Below are 18,654 nucleotides of genomic sequence, written 5' to 3'. Positions count from 1 at the left end.
GAGATTGATAACTAACATATGTTATCCTCACACCTTCATGTAGTAGCTGTTGGAAATGGAAGCAGACACCCACAGGAATACACTGAGCTGAACACCTGGAATCCAGATCCAAGAGGGAGGAGTGATAAGAAAACTGGTCAGGACAAGGCTACAGAAACTCACAGAGGCAGATGACCTGAATAAGGGGTAGCTCATGAACCCCTAAGTGATAGCTGGGAAACTAGTATTGAACCAACTCAGACCCCCTGAATATGACTCTCAGAAGACCTGGGCAGTTTACAGGACCTCTGACAGTGGAGTGATGTAACCCTTGTGCATGAAAAGACTTTGGAAGCACATTTCCCATGAAGGGATACTCCCTTAGCCTAGAGACAGGAGGGGGGCCTAGATCCTACTCCAAATGACTTAACAGATTTTGATGATCCCTCCTGGAAGACATCACCCTCCCTGTGGAGTGGGTGGGGAATGGGATGGGAGGGGGTTTGGATGGTATGGCATTGAGGGAGGGAGGTAAGAAGGGAGGAAGAGGATACTGGGATTGATATGTAAAATAAGAAATAATAATAAATTAGTAAGAGAAAAACATTGTAATAGGACAGTAATCAGGAGATGGCTTATATTAACACACCAAGGAAGTATAGCAGCAATCTGAGCTAGTTTGTAAGTTATATCAGAAACATGATCTTTGTAAAAGTGCAATGCTAAAAATGACAGTAAATCAGGGTGATAGATAGCACTAGTGTATGGCCAATTGCAGGTTTCACATAGGAGAAAGCAGTTTAAAGAAGGAGTAGCACTCAGCCTTGATGAATTAACCTTTTCCTTCCAGAACTACTCGTCAACACATCCTCCATGATGAAATTTGACATTTGAAGACACCTTGTAGGATCTTCAATTTGTGCAAATAATTCTCACTGTAGATAACAGCCAATCTGTTTACTCAAATGAATTTTTCACAGGCAGGTATACACCAAGGAACAATTTGCAAGCCTAAGGGAACATCTATTTCAACTGAAACTTTCTAAAATATTTTACCTGAAGTTAACTTACTGATGGCAACACAAGTAGTAAAATGTACAATTCTGAACACTGAGTCAGTGTAAAACACTCATGTTGGGAAAGCATCACTCTTTTGGAAGCAAAAAAAAAAAAAAATTAAATTAAACATGCTAAAGATGAATGAGAAATGCAAGAGTATCACACCTGTCCTGTGGGACATTTTATATATTTTGCTGAATTATGCTCAGGTGCGGAAAAGAACCTGATGCATAAACTCATTTCATTTTTTGATTGTAATTCGGTTCTTGCCTTTTCAGCTTACACATATAAATTAAATATGTGGATAAAAGGTTTTCTTTTTAATTAACTCATTAGTAGTTATTTATTAAATTCTTAGATGCGATAAATAAAACATAATCAACACCTATGTTTATGTAGGTATAGACTTATCAGCAGTGACATACATGCTTTAATACATTTAGTTTTATTCCTATATTAGGCAGTGAGTTGTTTTTCTTATGCTGTTTATGGAAGTTATATAGAATAAACATGCATAGATGACAATGATATGAAAATGTCTTAATGGGATCCATCATTTTGAACTACAACAAGATAATTAATAAAAAGGTAATAGAAAGTATGGTAGATTATTTATTTTATCTCACATTGAGGATAGTCCATAGAATCTCTGATATCTTTTTTCTTCAAGAAAATCAATTTGGATATTGGGATTCATATTTACTGGTGGGAATTTTGGTAGATCATATGGGTGCATTAACTCATATGCATGAGTTAAGGGATGTTATATAAACAATAATACACACGAAAGGGAACTTTTAATGAATTCTTTCATCACATGTGTGTGTGTGTGTAGAAAAAATAAGTGTGACTTACATTTATTTTATGCTGATCATGTGAGATTTTGTCTTTGATCCATTTCAGTCTAGCATTGATTGGGGTAGTATAAATCTGTGTAATGGCTTTGCACAACAAGAAATACAAGAACTAGTTTTAGCCTAGTACAGGATTCTACAATTACCTATAGTGTTTTAAATAAGTCCCTGAAAATTCACTGTCATTAGACCTGGACTCAGACCAGATTTGAAACAGGAAATAAACAAAAGGAAGATGGGCTTGTTGGCATTCATATAGCCAACCAACACCTGGAATAGAATAAAAATTCTAGTATCAGAAACCTGAGGACTCCTTCTGTGTTTAGTTTGCTACAGGTCTCACTTCCTGGAAGTCCCTGTGGTGTTTACCAGAAGAACTTAAAGTATGGTCATTCTTAATCAAGGAATAGATTTTATTCTTTTATTCACCACTCCGAAATTTTCTTCAGCTATATGTTTCGGAAGAATTTCCATGAATTATACTCTCAATACACCTGTCAAAAGTAGATTCTTGACATACATGTGTATTCCCTTGTGATCATTCATAAATGAGTGAGGTTCATATTTAGTGCATGTTTCTATCCTGTTAAACAACAGGGAAGGGGCAATGTACTTAATACATTCCTAAGTGTTGTTTTGTTGTTATTGTTTTATTGTTATATGTCCTCAATTACTCTTCTAACTAGTGTACCTTCATTGCAAAGAAAGAAAGAAATAAGGCTTTAGAAACTTCTTGTGTATTTTTTAAGTGATACATTCATTACAATGGATATTAGTAATTGTCTACATTCAATTTCCTATTTACAAAGAGATTTTAGACATGTAAATACTCTTTGAGTGAGCATGTAGACCCAAGGTTTATGTGTCCTCTTTTCCTCTCTTTTCCTAATGTTTTCTTCTATGTTCACACTTTCCCTGCTTTCATAATAAAACATCAAAAGCACAAGAAAATAGTTTTAAGTTCAAAATGACTATATCAAGTAGATTTTGGGAATTTAACTCATTTCTCATATGTTAAGTATTTGTCAACATATTATTGTTTTATTGGCTAAAAATTATTTATATAAATTACTATATAGGTTTGACGTGAGGAAATATTTCAGGTTTAAAGAGAAATTTAAGAATATGGAAATGTCCAGAGGTCTACAAGGATGAAACAAACTAACAATCTAAGCAATAGTGGAGAGGCTACTTTAAATGCCCTTACCCAATAATGAGACTGATGACTACATAATATGCCATCCTAGATCCTTCATCCAGTAGCTGATGCAAGCAAAAGCAGACACCCACAGCTAAACACTGAGCTGAACCCCTGGAATCCAGTTGCAGAGAAGGAGAACTGATGAGCAAAGGGTTCAAGACCATGCTGGAGAAACCCACAGAAACAGCTGACTTGAGTAAATGGGAGCTCATGGACCCCAAACTGACAGCTCAGAAACCGGCATAGGATAGGACCAGACCCCCTGAAGGCCTAGGCAGTCTATGGAACCTCTGCTAGTGGATCCGTATTTATCACTAGTTTACAAATGAACATTGGGAACCCATTCCCCATAGAGGGATACTCTCTCAACCTAGACACATGGGGGAGGGCCTAGGCTCTGCCCCAAATGATGTGACAGACTTTGATGATCCCCCGTGAAGACCTCACCTATTCTAAAGAAGTAGAGGGATGGGATGGGGGTCAGTGGGAAGCATGGGAGGATGGGAGGGAGAGGGAACGGGGATTGATATATATATAAAATAACATTATTTATATTTTAAATTTTAAAATGTTAAAATCTAAATTATCATGGATGATTGATGTCCTCTATTCGATTTTCTTAATTGCTCATGAAAGGATGGGTCTTTAAAATGAACATTTTGAAGTAAAGCTTATCACAAAGGGGTATATTATGTGATACACCATGGTTCCCAATGTCATCAGGAAGAGGTGGCAAAGATGGGGAGCAAAGAGGCTTTTGTTTGTTTTGATTTGGTTTTATTTGTTATTTTTTAATTTGTTTGTTTCTTGTTTTGAATTTTTTTTACCTTATTTTGGGGGATGCACTGTAGTGGTGAGGGGTTGAGGGAATATTGAGGGACTGAGAGGTAAGCAGAATTAGGTACATGATGTGGAATTCCAAGCAGAATTAGGTACATGATGTGGAATTAAGTTAAATAAAAATATAAATACTATACACATATGTACACACACACATACATATATAATATGTACATCTCTCTCTCTTTGTGTGTGTGTGTGTATGTGTGTGTGTGTGTGCTATAACCACAGGCCACTTCATGAGGAACGTGTTGTTAGGGAACATTTTATTTCACTGTGAGGACATCCTAGGACATACTTAGAGAATTGTAGATGGTATATGCCAATCATTTGATTATATCCAGAGGGGTGATTAATGCAAGAACACAGTAGCTGCCTGTGTCACAAAGAATATTGTTTTAGGGTGAAGTTTTTTCTTTGTTTTGGTTTTTGTTTGTTTGCTTTTTTTTATCTAAAAGCAGTAGTGAACTTTAAAACTATAATTAAGATTATAATGGTAAGTGCATAACCTGGATGTGGTCCACTTGTCATTATTATCGGATATCATACACTATACAAAATTCTGTGTCTGTACTTACACATGTCTGGAAGTGCAGCAATTTTGTGCAGAGATATTGTGATCAATGGGTTACAAGAATTGTACGCATCCTTTTCAGACCTCTAAGACAAAAGGCATATATACTGTCTGCTGCTGAATGAAATGCCATTATGCATCCTAGCCGTGTTTCTCAAAAGACTGTATTTGCTTTTCTACAACATGAGGATAAGTGGAATCAATGTTTTCAATCCTGAAATATAAATATGCAAGAGTAGGAGAAAGCTCAGGACTAGACCAAGGAGCTCATCGTTATTCCAGACAAGGAAATAACTACCTTGCTATGGGTTAGGCATAAGACAGTAGCTCCTATAGAATAGATTATATATGTACATATACATATATAATCTAATTATATAATGCTATGATATGATTATACTATCCTCATAATATTATATCAGATATAATATTGTATGCCTTTCTTTTTGTGGTTTCTTTTATTTTTGGCTGTTGATATTGTTGATATTTTGAGACAGATCAATCCTGAACTTGTAATGTATCTCGTGATGTCTTATAAGTACTTTTTCTTCTACCTCTGCATCTACCTTTCTAGTTTTGAGATAACAGGTATTCACCAACAGCCTGACTTGCCTATCCTTTCAAAATCTTAGAAAAATAAAACAAAGCACAAACATGTGATAACCAAACAAATTACTTTTAAAAAGAAGGAATATAATATTATTTACTGTATTATTTACTTTTTAATATTCTTAGCTTTGTTATCTTTAAAACCTAATAACTAATTGAGAATAATTAAGAAGTTAAACTGTTAAGACATTCACATATTATGCACCCAACAAAGACAAACAACCTTTTGTTGTTATGGTTTTAAATACTGTATCCTGCAGTAGAGATATCTTTAATTTTCAGAATAATTCAAATCAATTAGATAATGTCATCTATATTCAATGAATATGTGATCCCTTAGTAGTTCTGTTCATTTCCAGAGTCTTATGGAATTTGAAGACAGGCAAAGGGCAAACCTCCTTATCTATACTTTGCAGGTAAGTCAAGGGCACTATTTAGAGTTGCATGAAAAGCCTAAAGTAACAGAAAGAACATCTCAAATCCTCTATGCCTTTAGAATTGAAATGAGGGGGTTTTTGCTTCCCCTTTCCCTTATGCCAGCAAACATTTCTTTTCTTTGCCAAATTGCTTCCAGGTGCAGTTCACCATGGAATGGTATCAAAGAAGCTTAATGCAGCAGTCCAGTTCCAGGAGGAATTCGAAAACTACTATGATGTCTGAACATCACCAGCCCTAGGCTGCAGAAACTTCCACTATCTCTATAGGCACCATGCCACCAGAATTTGCTTAAGTAATTTATAATCTAAAGTGGCATTTTATAATTTTTCAGAACCCTTTGATAACCACGTAAGCATATTAGTAAAATATTAAAATGTGAGAGTTTAGTTGACATACTATCATTGGAATTTGAGGAGAATAAATAAATATATGAACCAGTGCTTTACTGTGGTCAACTTTAAATGTGTGGAGTGATACACCTGGCAAGAATTTGCCTGAAAACATTTCCCAAGGAAGTAGTTCAAAATAAGAAGCAAAGTATTTGAAGAAATGATTTACATGACCACATACTAAAATCTCAACCCACTTGCTATGCGTACAGATATTGCTCTAGCTTTGGGTTTCCCTTTAGAGAATAATGGTTTCTGAAGCAACATTACTGATAAATTATTAATACAATTGAGGTACTGGAAAGTTAATTGTAGAAGTATATTATTTATAACCAAAGTTGATCTGGTTGCTCCTTTGTATTGGATGCCAAACGCTTTACAAAGTTTATCTCAAAATATGTTATTTTCCATTCAGTAATTTCATTAGCAGCAACTGCAATAAAGAAGGTTAGGTCAATCAGTAATAAAGGCTCAAGAACGGTAATCTAATAAGTGGGATTGGGAACACCAATGAGATAAAATACTCTAATCACTTTTGTATTTAACCTTGGTGGTTTATTTATGTTTGGTGAACCTTGGTACTGTTCACTCTTTGACACTGACATTTTGCCGAAATAAATCCTGAGCAAAACAGGAACTGAAAAGTAAAATGTAGATTCAAGAATGTGCCAAAGGACCACCAATTTATAGGAAACTAAGTTTAGATAAGAACATGTATCCTTCAGTAAACCTTAGTAGAGAGTATTAAATATCACTGATCAAATTTTAAGGAATAGTTATAGGTTTTAAATATTAACTGTTACGTTTAACAAGATCATAATGTCCATCTTCTACCCACCCAATAGTGTAAGTTGTAAGTTTAAACAAAATGTTTGAACTCAATGCTGTGCTTACTAAAAGATTTATGTCTATAGCAGTCTGAGCTCATCAATCAACACACATATAAATTTAAGAATGTTACTTGTATTTTATTCAAAACCATCATGCATACTTCCATCTTTGACTTGATAACTAAAAAGGCTAAAGGGCAGTGTTGACTAACTGCAGTTGATAGTCTAGTTAAATAAACTAGAATTTCCTCAGAAGAAATCTGAGAAATTTTATACGACAACGAATGAACTCAGAAGGAAGATGGCACCATCAAGAAGATGGGACACAAGCTGATCTGCTGAGGCAGAGGACAAAACAGGAAAAAGCCAAGTTATTTGTGATTACCAGGAAATCCAATATGGGAACAGGACATTTCACCTTATTCTTAAACATGCTTACCAACCTGAACTCTACTGTGTTATATAGATCATTGCTATGGCTATAATTCTTAGATGGTCTGTTCAGTCCTTTAATTATCACTGTTTAAAATGAGGGGATTTTGTATAGTCCTGTATTCACTTACCTGTTTTTCCTTCAGTTCTGCTAGTATCCAGTTTGTCTCAGACATTTCTCATCATGTTTGCTATTTTTCTGTGGCATTTTTTTTCTTTCTTTCTTTCTTTCTTCCTTCCTTCCTTCCTTTCTTTCTTTCTTTCCTTCTTCCTTCCTTTCTTTTATTTTCTTTTTTTTCAACATTTAAAATTTTAATTTCTAGCTTATAAAGCCAAGGGCCTGTTTCTTTCAGGCCACATTATTATTATTATTATTATTATTATTATTATTATTATTATACATATCGATCCCAGTTATCTCATCTTCCCTCCATCTCTCTCTCTCACCCCCGACCACTTTCCCATGCCATCACCTCCCCCAATCCACATGTACGGTGATGCCTTACATGAGGGGTCATCTAAATCTATCAAATCATTTGGAATAGGGTCAAGGCCCTCCCTCCTGCTTCTAGGTTAAGGGAGTATCCCTCTGTGGGGAATGTGATCCCAAAGTCCTTTTGTGCACCAGGGATACATCATGGTTCCACTGTCAGAGATCCCTTAGACTGCCCAGGCCTTCTAACTGAGACCTATGTTCAGGGGGTCTGAGTTGGTCCAATGCTGGATTCCCAGCTATCATCTGGGGGCCCAACTCATGTTTTCTAATTGTGTTCATGTTTTCCTGCAGTTCTTTATATGTTAAAGCACCACATTTAACTTTTCTAATAAAGTATTTCTCACATTCTTTGTACATTCAACTCTGATAGTTTCAATGTAGAGCTCACATTACATAACAGTTTATTATTCTGGTTTAAAAGATGAACTATTTATTTTTGCTGTTTTGTTTTTTAACATCTCACATCTGTGTGTAATCTAGGAAAGTAGACTGAGGTAAGCATTATCCATGTGAGAACTCACTATGCTTTGACTATGGTTGAGGGCTGTTCTACATGTTTCACTAAGTGCAGTTAGCAGTAAATCTCAACATACTTTGCCTTTGCCTGTGTTGTGTTCAGTGTGCCAGAGGCTTTAAATTTCTCCTGGGGCATTATAGTTGTTGCAATTTAAGAAAAAGTCTTCCTTAGCTTTTAGCCTTTTCTTTGCTTTCATATGTCAAAAGAGGTCTTATTATTTACCCTTTGCCATTTATATTAATTCAACTGATGCTGTCTTACCCAGTGTTCTGTGGTTTTGTGGAGGGTGCACACTCTTATTATTTACTTTCATTATTAAGGCAGTTTTATACCTAGAGTTTAAAGAATGTTTTCTTAATGTTTGTACCTTCTGATATCACAGGGACTCTTACAGCCTGAATCAATTTATTTTTTTTAATTATTGTACTATAAATAGGATTTTAATCCTTACTCTTTCATTGAACAAGAACAAACCCTTGTTTGCAACTTCAGGAAAACAAAACTTTTTGCCTGCCCATGCGGATAAGGGATGTGAATGGATATGGGGTCCAGAATTCCTGACAGCTCCTGTAATAAGGATGCAGACAAAGGGGAGCCTTCTACATTGACAGTGAAAGTGAACAATTCATAAAACAGTAGAAATAACATCTTTCATGTGACAATCTGTATCACTCTTGGATTTACATGAAGAGTTCAAAGTGAACAAATCATAGAACTAAATAATCAATGTTTATTGCAGCATGTCCCACAACTGAGTTGTAGAAATGATCATCAGCACAGGTGTGCATAAAAAATGATTTATAAGCATAGTACCCACAAGCCAGATTTTCAAGGAGCCAGTTGTGTGCTAGAATGTAATAAAGAATCAACTAAACTAACATGCCCAGAAAATGTATTTTTCTTGATTTCTGACACAAACCCAAGCACACACAAAATCAGATCATTTGTGAGCTCCATCTGGGAAGACACAGAGCAGGCATCTGCAGCTGTGAGCTGAGGACCACAAAGGCTACATTTTCCCTTATCTTCTGCCTCTTACATTCTGTCCCCATTCTGTACTATTTCCTGAGCATTAGAGTCCTATCACTGATATCACTTGCTCTTTATCAGTTCAGAAACAGAGGACAACTGGGCATTCCAGTTGTATACTCACTGGTGACCCCAACAGGCTTCAGTGAATAGTTCTAATTCAGTGGTCATGCAAATGTCCTTGGTTCAACCGGAGAAGAGAAATGTAGGGACAATGAGAAGTGTTAATGGGGGTAGGGTATAAATAGGATAGCCTGGAGAGAAGAGAGTAGTAAGAATACATTATACGCATATGTAAAATTGTAAAAAATATTAATAACAAAAACAGTGAATGTGTTTTAAAATTCTGTGTACAGTATAGGGAAAATAGTATGTAAGTATTAGTAGCTAAAGTTGGTTTTAGGAAACTAATTTCATGACTCTGTTAACATATAATGAAATATTTATTGCTAAACTCTTTTCTCATGTGATTATACAAAACAGCAATTTTATAAAAATATTAGAAATGGCAGTTTGTATAATGAAGTAAATTTGAAATGTAAAATATTTAAAAATCAGCTTTATGCAGGAAAAATGTTTTGGTGTATATGAGTGATCGGATAGAAACATAACATCTTTAGCTTTAGAGTCTTCAAAGAAAATAAAAGAGGTTGAATACATTTTCACTATAATTAGAAATATTTCTGCCACATCTAGGTAAACATATACATACCAATAAGGAATAGGGTGATCAATTCCATCAGCAATATGGGTACTAACAGTACTAGTGGGTTACTGTCCCTTCAATATAATGCTAAAACCTTTATAACAATTTATAATATTTTAAAATGGAATGTTAAATTAAAATTTCAATATAACTGTCATGTTTTAGCTTGTCACACTACTAATAATATTTACCTCTTGATAAACATTTTAATGCATTTGGATAAACTTTATATTTGTTAGTCCCCTATAAAGTTTCAGAGTGATTCATGGCATGCTTTCGTGTCCATGAACCACTAGTTTTCTTCTCATCAATTTTTAACCTCACACTTGTTATATAATCAACAAAAACGCTAGTGAGCAAGCTATCACATGCCCCATCTCCAGTACTTTCACAAATGCCTTCCATCCTTTATCTTCCTCCATCCTCCATGGTCCTTCCCAATCGTGCCAGATATAAAAGAAATAAGCGTCTCCAGATATTTGTTTGGCTTCAATTGAGCTTTCTCTTTCTAATTACATTGACCCACGCAGGCTATTTTAAATGCTTTCTTGTTCCAGACCTTTCTGATTTCCTCAATTTTTAGTTTTACATTGAATTTTAGACTGCACTTTATGTCAACAATGTTACTATAATTTTTGCATAATATGCATTATGTTATACAATATCTAGCCCCCTCCCAATATATATATTCCAGAATATACTATTCAAAGGCAACTGTCTTTTCTTGTTTTCTACCTCATGCCGAGATTTTCATTAAATCAGTTTGTATGTAATTAAATCATTATGTGCGTTATATACGAATGAATGTATAAGTGATTGTGTGTGCTCATAGGTGCAACTGTGGGGGCCATACTGTTCCTTTAATGTTCTTATTTGAAAACGTTTCTCTTATTGAACCTGTAGCCAATCAAATGGTGAGATTGGCAGCCTAGTGAACTCCAGGAATCCTCCTGTCTCCACTTCCCAGCACTAGGGTTACGGGTACATCTGACAACACCTAGCTTTTAATTGGGCTATAAGGATCTGAAATTGATTGCTTACACTTAAACAACAAGCACTTTCCTACAGAGCCATTCCCCCAGCATCGACTCTTTAAAAACAATAAGAATTAGCATACAATTAAACCATTACGAGCATTGTCCATATTAATGGTGTGCATTGTTCTTATAATTCACTGACTTTAAGAGTTCAATTCTCTATAAACATTTAACTGTAAGCAGGGTCCCCTACAGATATATCAGATCGTATAAAAATGTTAATGAGTAGAGTAAATGTATTCTTCTTGAAAAAGGAACTTGTGAAAACATGCTACAGTGTCTTACAAATCTACTGACTGTATTCAAAATGTTATAATAACAGCCATCTTATGCTGTTACAATTTGTATTGAGGTCATGTTTCTGATTTCTTTGTATCAAGTCTTTTTGCTATGATAAAATGGCAGAGATTCAACTCCATATTTGGACTGAGAGCAAAACCAAAATGAAAACAAAATAATCTTCCTTTTCTTATATTAGAGCTAAATGATATGAAAAACACTCTTCTCTGAAAAGTAGGCATGGTACATTGATTTATGCTAATGATACTACTGCAAAGTATTATATTAAAATGAAAGATAGGACCCAGTTATCTTTTTCATAGATAGGCATCATCATAAATTCTGAAAGTTTTTCATCATCAAAAATATAAAAGTTCATTTTAAACCATCCACTTTCAATTATTTTAGTAGCTTTTTTTGTCAATAAACTCTTTTGTGACAAAAAGAACTTATTTGTATAACTCTGTTTCTTATCACACAATATTACTATGCTTCTTATTTCCTAGAGAACCCATAAGGATAGGCACACAGTTTTCTCTTACTATATGAATCAGCTGGGCCAAACATCAAGGGCTCCAGTACATCCACTATATGTTAAAACAGAAGCAGTCTTAATCTGATAAATTCTAGCATCAACTGTAGTCACTTAACATTGAGAATTCAGATTAATAATTATTTGCTAAAATTGTAAGTGTGCTGTTAAAGAATAAGTACTACATAGAGTAGTGCATTTGTAGATTAAAATCACAAAATTGAACATTCATGAGTATGCTTAATTTTATAGATATATAACAGAGATGCAATACTGTTTCTGAATATTACTTTGTGAATATGGAAAGGCAGTACATATTACTAGGCACATACAATTAAGTTGGATGGTTACATATAAATTTTGAGACTATCTTTTGTTTTTCTGTGTGTACCAGAGAACAAATACTACAGAGGACAAAGACAAAAACCAGCAAGACTTGAATCAATTAGGCTTGCTTATTCTCAAGGCAGAAAGAGAAGAGTATCATAAGTGGTTGTGGACATTTTGTGTCTTCCCTTATAAGGAATGGATAAGACTGAATAATTAGTTAACTAATAATTATTGTTTCAGACATCTCTAAGGAATGGAGTCTCTGCCCATTGGTTAGTATCTGGTCCTAGGTTATTGAGAACATTTATGGAGTAGCACATAGTTTTAAAAATTAATAAAGAAAATGGAAGGCAAGGAGGACTTAATGGACTACTTAACTGGAGAAGGAATTGAACAGCAACTACCAGCAAGCCCTCAAATTTATGGTCAATATTTTATAAGTGCAAACATTCTGTAGTTCTGATTTTCTGTGATAATCCATGCTCTTTGTATGATTCTAATATATGTATCCAGTCTTCTTTAAGCATTAAGTGTATTAACAGCAATCTTAAGACAGACTGCATTAATATGGCTTGCTTCTGTAATAGTTACAGAAGGGTTATTTTCATTTCTATTGACATATCTTATACATCCTCTCCTCTATTTAATAAAAGTTGAAATACATCAAAGGAAAAATACCAGTAGGTCCAATGATGTATTAAAGTACTAAAGGAAAACAAACAAAATATTTTATACAGCTTTGCATATATACATATATGCATAATATATACTATGCATATATATTCATATATGCATATATGAATATATATATACACACATTTGGAAAATGTATATGTATATGATTGTGTGCTGCTAGTTTTTATGCCAAACTGACATTAACTATAGTTATCTGAGAAGAAGTAGGAAAACATTTCCTTAGCACCGGCCTGTAGGCATTTTCTTTTCTTATTTACTGATTGTTGGGGAAAACTCATTCCACATTAGGTGGTATACACCAGAACTGGTAGTTCTGGGTTCTTTAAGAAAGCAAGCTAAGCAAGAGTACGCCAGTAAAGGGCATTCTTCCATAGCTTCTCTATTGGTTCCTGTCTTCAGGTTCCTGCCCTGACCACCTTTGATAATGAATTTTGTTATGGAAGTGTAAGTAAAATAAACCCTTTCTTTTCCGGGCTGAATAATATATGTTGTTTTAATTCCACATTCACTTTTAAAATGTGAATAATGGAGTAAGGATACAGGAAGTTAAGAAGTTGTGGACAGCTTGTCAAATTAGATAGATATTTGACAAAAGAATGTTGAAAACTTCATTGGTTACAAACAGACAAGAATTATTTTTAATTAATATGATGAGATGGTGTGTGTGTGTGTGTGTGAGAGAGAGAGAGAGAGAGGAAAGAGAGAGAGCATACTCATGAACACATGCAGTTTGTGTGCATGTGGTGTGTGTGTGTCTGTTCACCCGTCTGTCTATCTGTCTGTCTGTTACTTTATTGAATATGCATTTGCCCACATATTTGCATATTATATAGACTTCAAAAGATCTCACCAGTTTATTACATAGCAGAGGCATCAATAATCTAAGACAGCTGAACTATCCTTAAAGATATTTCTAATTTTTTTATTAGTTAAAAATGCACTGTCTTAGGAAATATACCTATTTGTATATTTGTTTGTATAGAAAGCAAATTGTTTGGAATAAATATTTAATATTCTCTCTATTGAATAAAATGTAGTTGCCTCAAAAACGAAGCAAAGGAGGCAAAAACTAAAGAGTTTATAATAAGAGGTGATGGTATTAGAGAAACTGAAAGAATGTGTGATTATTTTTTTAAAAAAAATTAGTATGGATTTTGTGTTCACTGAAATGGTTGTAATAAAAGAAGATGCCAGACAAATAGGATATTTTCTAGAAAGGATGACCAAATATGTCATGGAAATTATAATTTCTGAAAAAAAGTCATTATTTGATTCCATAATGACTAAGTCAGGGAGCTTTTACATATCAAAACACAAAGGTACAAGAAGAAAGACTAATTGTTAAGCACTTTTGGAATACTATAATTTTAGTTTGTGAAACAGCCTGCATGTCAGTTTGCATTTGTTTGAAGTACCAAATTTAAATCACCTTTGTTCATGTAACTGCTTCAGAATTCACCCAACCTCTCAAATAAGTTGAATATTAAAACATGAGTACAGATACAGGTAATACTTATTTCTTTGTATTCATATTCATTTTTTGAAGGTGACAAATTAATATTCCAATTCACGTTGTCTTCCTTGAAAACAAAGAACTGTGGAAGAAAATTAAGAAACCTCTCGCCATTTGGCAGTGGAAACCATTGACTGCTCATCATTTCTTGTGTTCTTTTTCTTATTGAAAAATAACATTTAGGGTATATGCCAAGGAGTTAGCGGTATAACTGACTCCTTAGTCATATATATTCTAATGTTTGAGAAATATTCAAATCGCTCTTCACAGAACTTGACTTGTCTTTTACTCTAACCAACTATGAGTAAAAGTTTCCTCTATCCTACATCCATAATTGCATTTTGTTTTCCCTTTGTATTCTTGTTTATGGTCATTGTGACAGAAATATAAGTGGAAAGGTAGCAAGAGTCTCACTTAAGTGTGAAACTTACAAACTTCAATATCTGTTGGGTATATTTGATCTTACTATGAATTCCAAGACTGGTAATAAAATCAACTTTGGGTCAGGAGGCAGGGACAGCAACTAGTTGGCAGGAATTAGCCATAGAAAGTATGGAGGAGCCAGAGACACAGATTGAAGGATGCTAAGGAAGGAATGGGGGGAGGGAACTCAAATTTTTGTGGTCTTTTAGGTTTGATACTCTAGGAGAGACACTCTCTAGCTGAGTCTCTGGCCAAAAATGAAGGTCAGCTGGCTTCTTGAGTTAGTGAGATTTTTACCCCAAGTCTTTATTGATTAGTAGAATGATAGAGACTTGGTTAAAAACTACATTTGATAGCAGTAGCACAGTTGGATCAGGTGGAAACTAAAATCCTGAACACAGTGTATTGACTTCAGTAATGGGATCGCAGGAAACAGGTATATAAAATATCAGTAGAATAAGGTGCAGCAACCAAGCCAACAGAAAACCCACAAATAACAGGTTGATAGACAAGATGTGCTCACTAATACAAAGACTTTAGTGTATATAATGAATTGCTCTGTGAATGGATATGAGTCATTCCAAAAAACAGAAACCAATGGTGCTCTATATCCAATAATAAAAACCTTTTGCCCTAAGGGCAAACTTACTATGTATAGTTAAATTTACACACTTCACTCAGGATTTTTCTTCTAGTTCCATCCATTTGCCTGAGAATTTCAAGATTCTATTGTTCTTTTCTGCTGAGAATTATTCCATTGTGTAAATGTACCACATTTTCTTCATCCATTCTTCAATTGGGGAGCATCTATGTTGCTTCCAGGTTCTGGCTGTTACAAATAATGCTGCTATGAATATAGTTGAACAGATGCCCTTGTTGTAAGAACAAGATATATGCCTAAGAGGGGAATAACTGGATTTTGAGATACACTGACTCACATTGCCTGAGTGAGGAAACCCATTCACAAAAAGACAAATAAGGCATGTACTCATATATGGATTTTAAGCTTACAGCAAAGGATTACCAGCCTACAATCCACACTACCAGAAAAACTAGGAAACAAGGAGGACCATAAGAGAGACATACATGGTCCCCTGGAGAAGGGGAAAGGGACAAGTTCTTCCAAACAATTTGGGAGCATGGGGGGTAGGGGAGAGGGAGTTAGGAGGAAGAGGAGGGGAGAGGTGGACAATGGAAATGAGAGAGTAGGAAGACTGAGCCCAGGAAAGAATAGAGGAGAACAAGAAAAGAGATACCATAATAGAGGGGGTCCTTATATATTTTAAGAGCAATCTGGCACTAGGAAAATGTCCAGAGAGCTACAGAATGACCCTAACTAACAATCTAAGCAATAATATAAGGCTACCTTAAATGCCCTACCCTGATAATGAGATTGATTACTTAACTTGTATACCACTCTAGAGCCTTCATCTAGTAACTGATGGAAGCAGAAGCAGACACCCACATCTAAACACTGAGAAGAACTCCTGGAATCCAGTAGCTGCAAGCAGGGAGGAGTGATGAGCAAAGGGATCAAGATCAGGCTGGAGAAATCCACAGAAACTGCTGACTTGAACAAGGGGGAGTTCATGGACTCCAGTCTGACAACTGCGAAACCAGCACAGGACCAAACCATTGTCCCTGTTGGTGAGGGGAACTGGGCAGCCTCTGGGGCCTCTGGAAAAGGATCAGTATTTATCCCTACTATACAAAGGGCCCGGACCCTTCTCTAAATGATATGACAGACTTTGAAGACTCCCCACAAAAGTCTGCTCCCTGGTGAGCAGAAAGGAGATGGGATGGCAGTTGGTGGGGGCAACAGATGAGGACTGGAGGGTGCAGAAATAGGGATTGACATGTAAAACAAGCTTGTTTCAAATTTAAATAAAAATTATATAAAAATTACATGCTTCAAATTACCTTCTAAAAATAATCACAGAAATTTTAACCTCAATCTTAAGCAGGGGAAATCTTTCTTCTCAGTGAATAGTGAAGAATATGGCCATTAAAGGTGATGAGAGTATGTGATGCTTGACTGCTCATCTCTGAAAAATACACATGCATACAATATCCATAGGAATGAGAGAACATCACAGAGAGCAGAGAGAATGTTAGAACCAGAAGTTTGGTAGAAATGCTGTATGATTCTAACTTAAGAGAAAAACAATGGTGATTCCAAACACTGTAAATTGATTTTTATGGGATGATGTAGGATAAGATCTAGTGTCATATTTTAAGGTTCACTTTTATCGTTATATATATTGCTAAGATTAGGTTTTCCTATCCTCACGTGTCTTTTGTACCTTTTTGGAAGATTATTTAACTTCATGTGTCTACTTTAAGTTCCAAACATTTTTTTTTTTTTTTTTTTTTTTTTTTACTTTTTCCAGACAAGATTTCTGTGTGTAACTTTGTAGACCAGGCTGGACCTGAACTCCCAAGTGCTGGGATTAAAAGCATGTGTCACGACCGCCTGGCTAGTTATAAGAAATCTTGCCTCAATTGTTAATTTGTAACTTTATAGGAGTGAAAAACAGGGTCTCCTGATGTGATGCAGTCATACCCCAAAGCATATATAATTCTCATGTGTAAGGAGTTCGGTTTTTCCACCCGCCGCCACTCTTGTCCGGCAGCTGCGCCAGCCCCAAATAACACACAGAGACTCTGTATTCGATATAATCTGTTGGCCTGGTTACTATTTTCTTATTGGCTAGCTCTATCTTAAGTATTAACCCATTTTTGTTAATCTATGTATTTCCACTTGGTCTTCTTACCCGGAGCCAGCTGCCGCATACTGCTTTCTCCCGATTCTCCATCTTGGCTCCTCCCTACTACTTCCTATTTCCTCCTTGTCTCCTAGTCCCTCCTATCTTCCTTTCCTATTGGCCAACAGTGCTTTATTATTAACCAGTATGAGAAACATATCTTCAAAGCAACATGTGTGGTCTGACTATGATCTGTGATCATGGGGCTTGCACACTGGGACCTCCAACATGGATACCTGCTTAGCTATCCTGTGTACCCCAAGAGTAGGGAAGATAGCACTTGGCTAGAGCCTCCTTCACCTCTCCCCTTGGTTTTTACTGCGCAGCTGCAGAAGAGGAGCTGGGCCTCATTTGATTGAAAGCTCCTGCAGGGCCTGTGGCTCACATTTGTAGTCCTAGCACTTGATTATTGTTACTTTATTAATCCCAGTGATTTTCACTTACCATGTTCTTTCCAGAATTAATATCACTATTGAAATGGCCAGGTGGGTACAAGGGCTGTCACACAGGCCTGACAACATAGAGTTCACATGTAGAAGGATCCTAATGTTCTGAGGAAGAATCACTTATAATCCTCTTCAGTATCTTTTTCCCACCACCTTATTCATCTCATTTTAATTTTTCTGAGGAAAATTGCTGTACCAGACATGTATTTCTAATTGTTTTAATTGCTCTATTGTCATTAATAAATAGAAGAGATGAACTTCCAGCAGCAGATTAAGTATGAGAGAGTAATGGAATTAGCCTTAGATACTGGCAAGAAGTTTTACACTTAAGGCTTCTGTCAAAGTCAATAGTCCTAATAGCAATGTTAGAGATATCCAGAAAAAAAAAATGTCTAAAATGCATGTCAGGCCCCAAAACAATCAAACACCTACATAAATAAATCTTGAAAAGTCAGAAAGTTTGAAGTGTCAGTTTTCCTTATTTCAACATAAATATCTATAATAAATTAGAATCAAGTTAGATGCAATAGCTAGTGGCCAAGTCCAGTAAAAGTAGACATTACTTTGTTGTTAATGTTATGGAAGCTTATCCTGTTCATCGCTCTGCAAAGCCACTCCCCAGCCCTTAAACTCATGCACACAAAAGTAAAAATAAATTAATACAAGCAATTTTTGTTTGT

Source organism: Phodopus roborovskii, unplaced genomic scaffold (assembly GCF_943737965.1).
Source record: "Phodopus roborovskii unplaced genomic scaffold, PHOROB, whole genome shotgun sequence".
NCBI classification, from domain to species: Eukaryota; Metazoa; Chordata; class Mammalia; order Rodentia; family Cricetidae; genus Phodopus; species Phodopus roborovskii.
The sequence above is the reverse complement of the archived record's forward strand: the minus strand, read 5'-3'. Positions refer to the sequence as shown.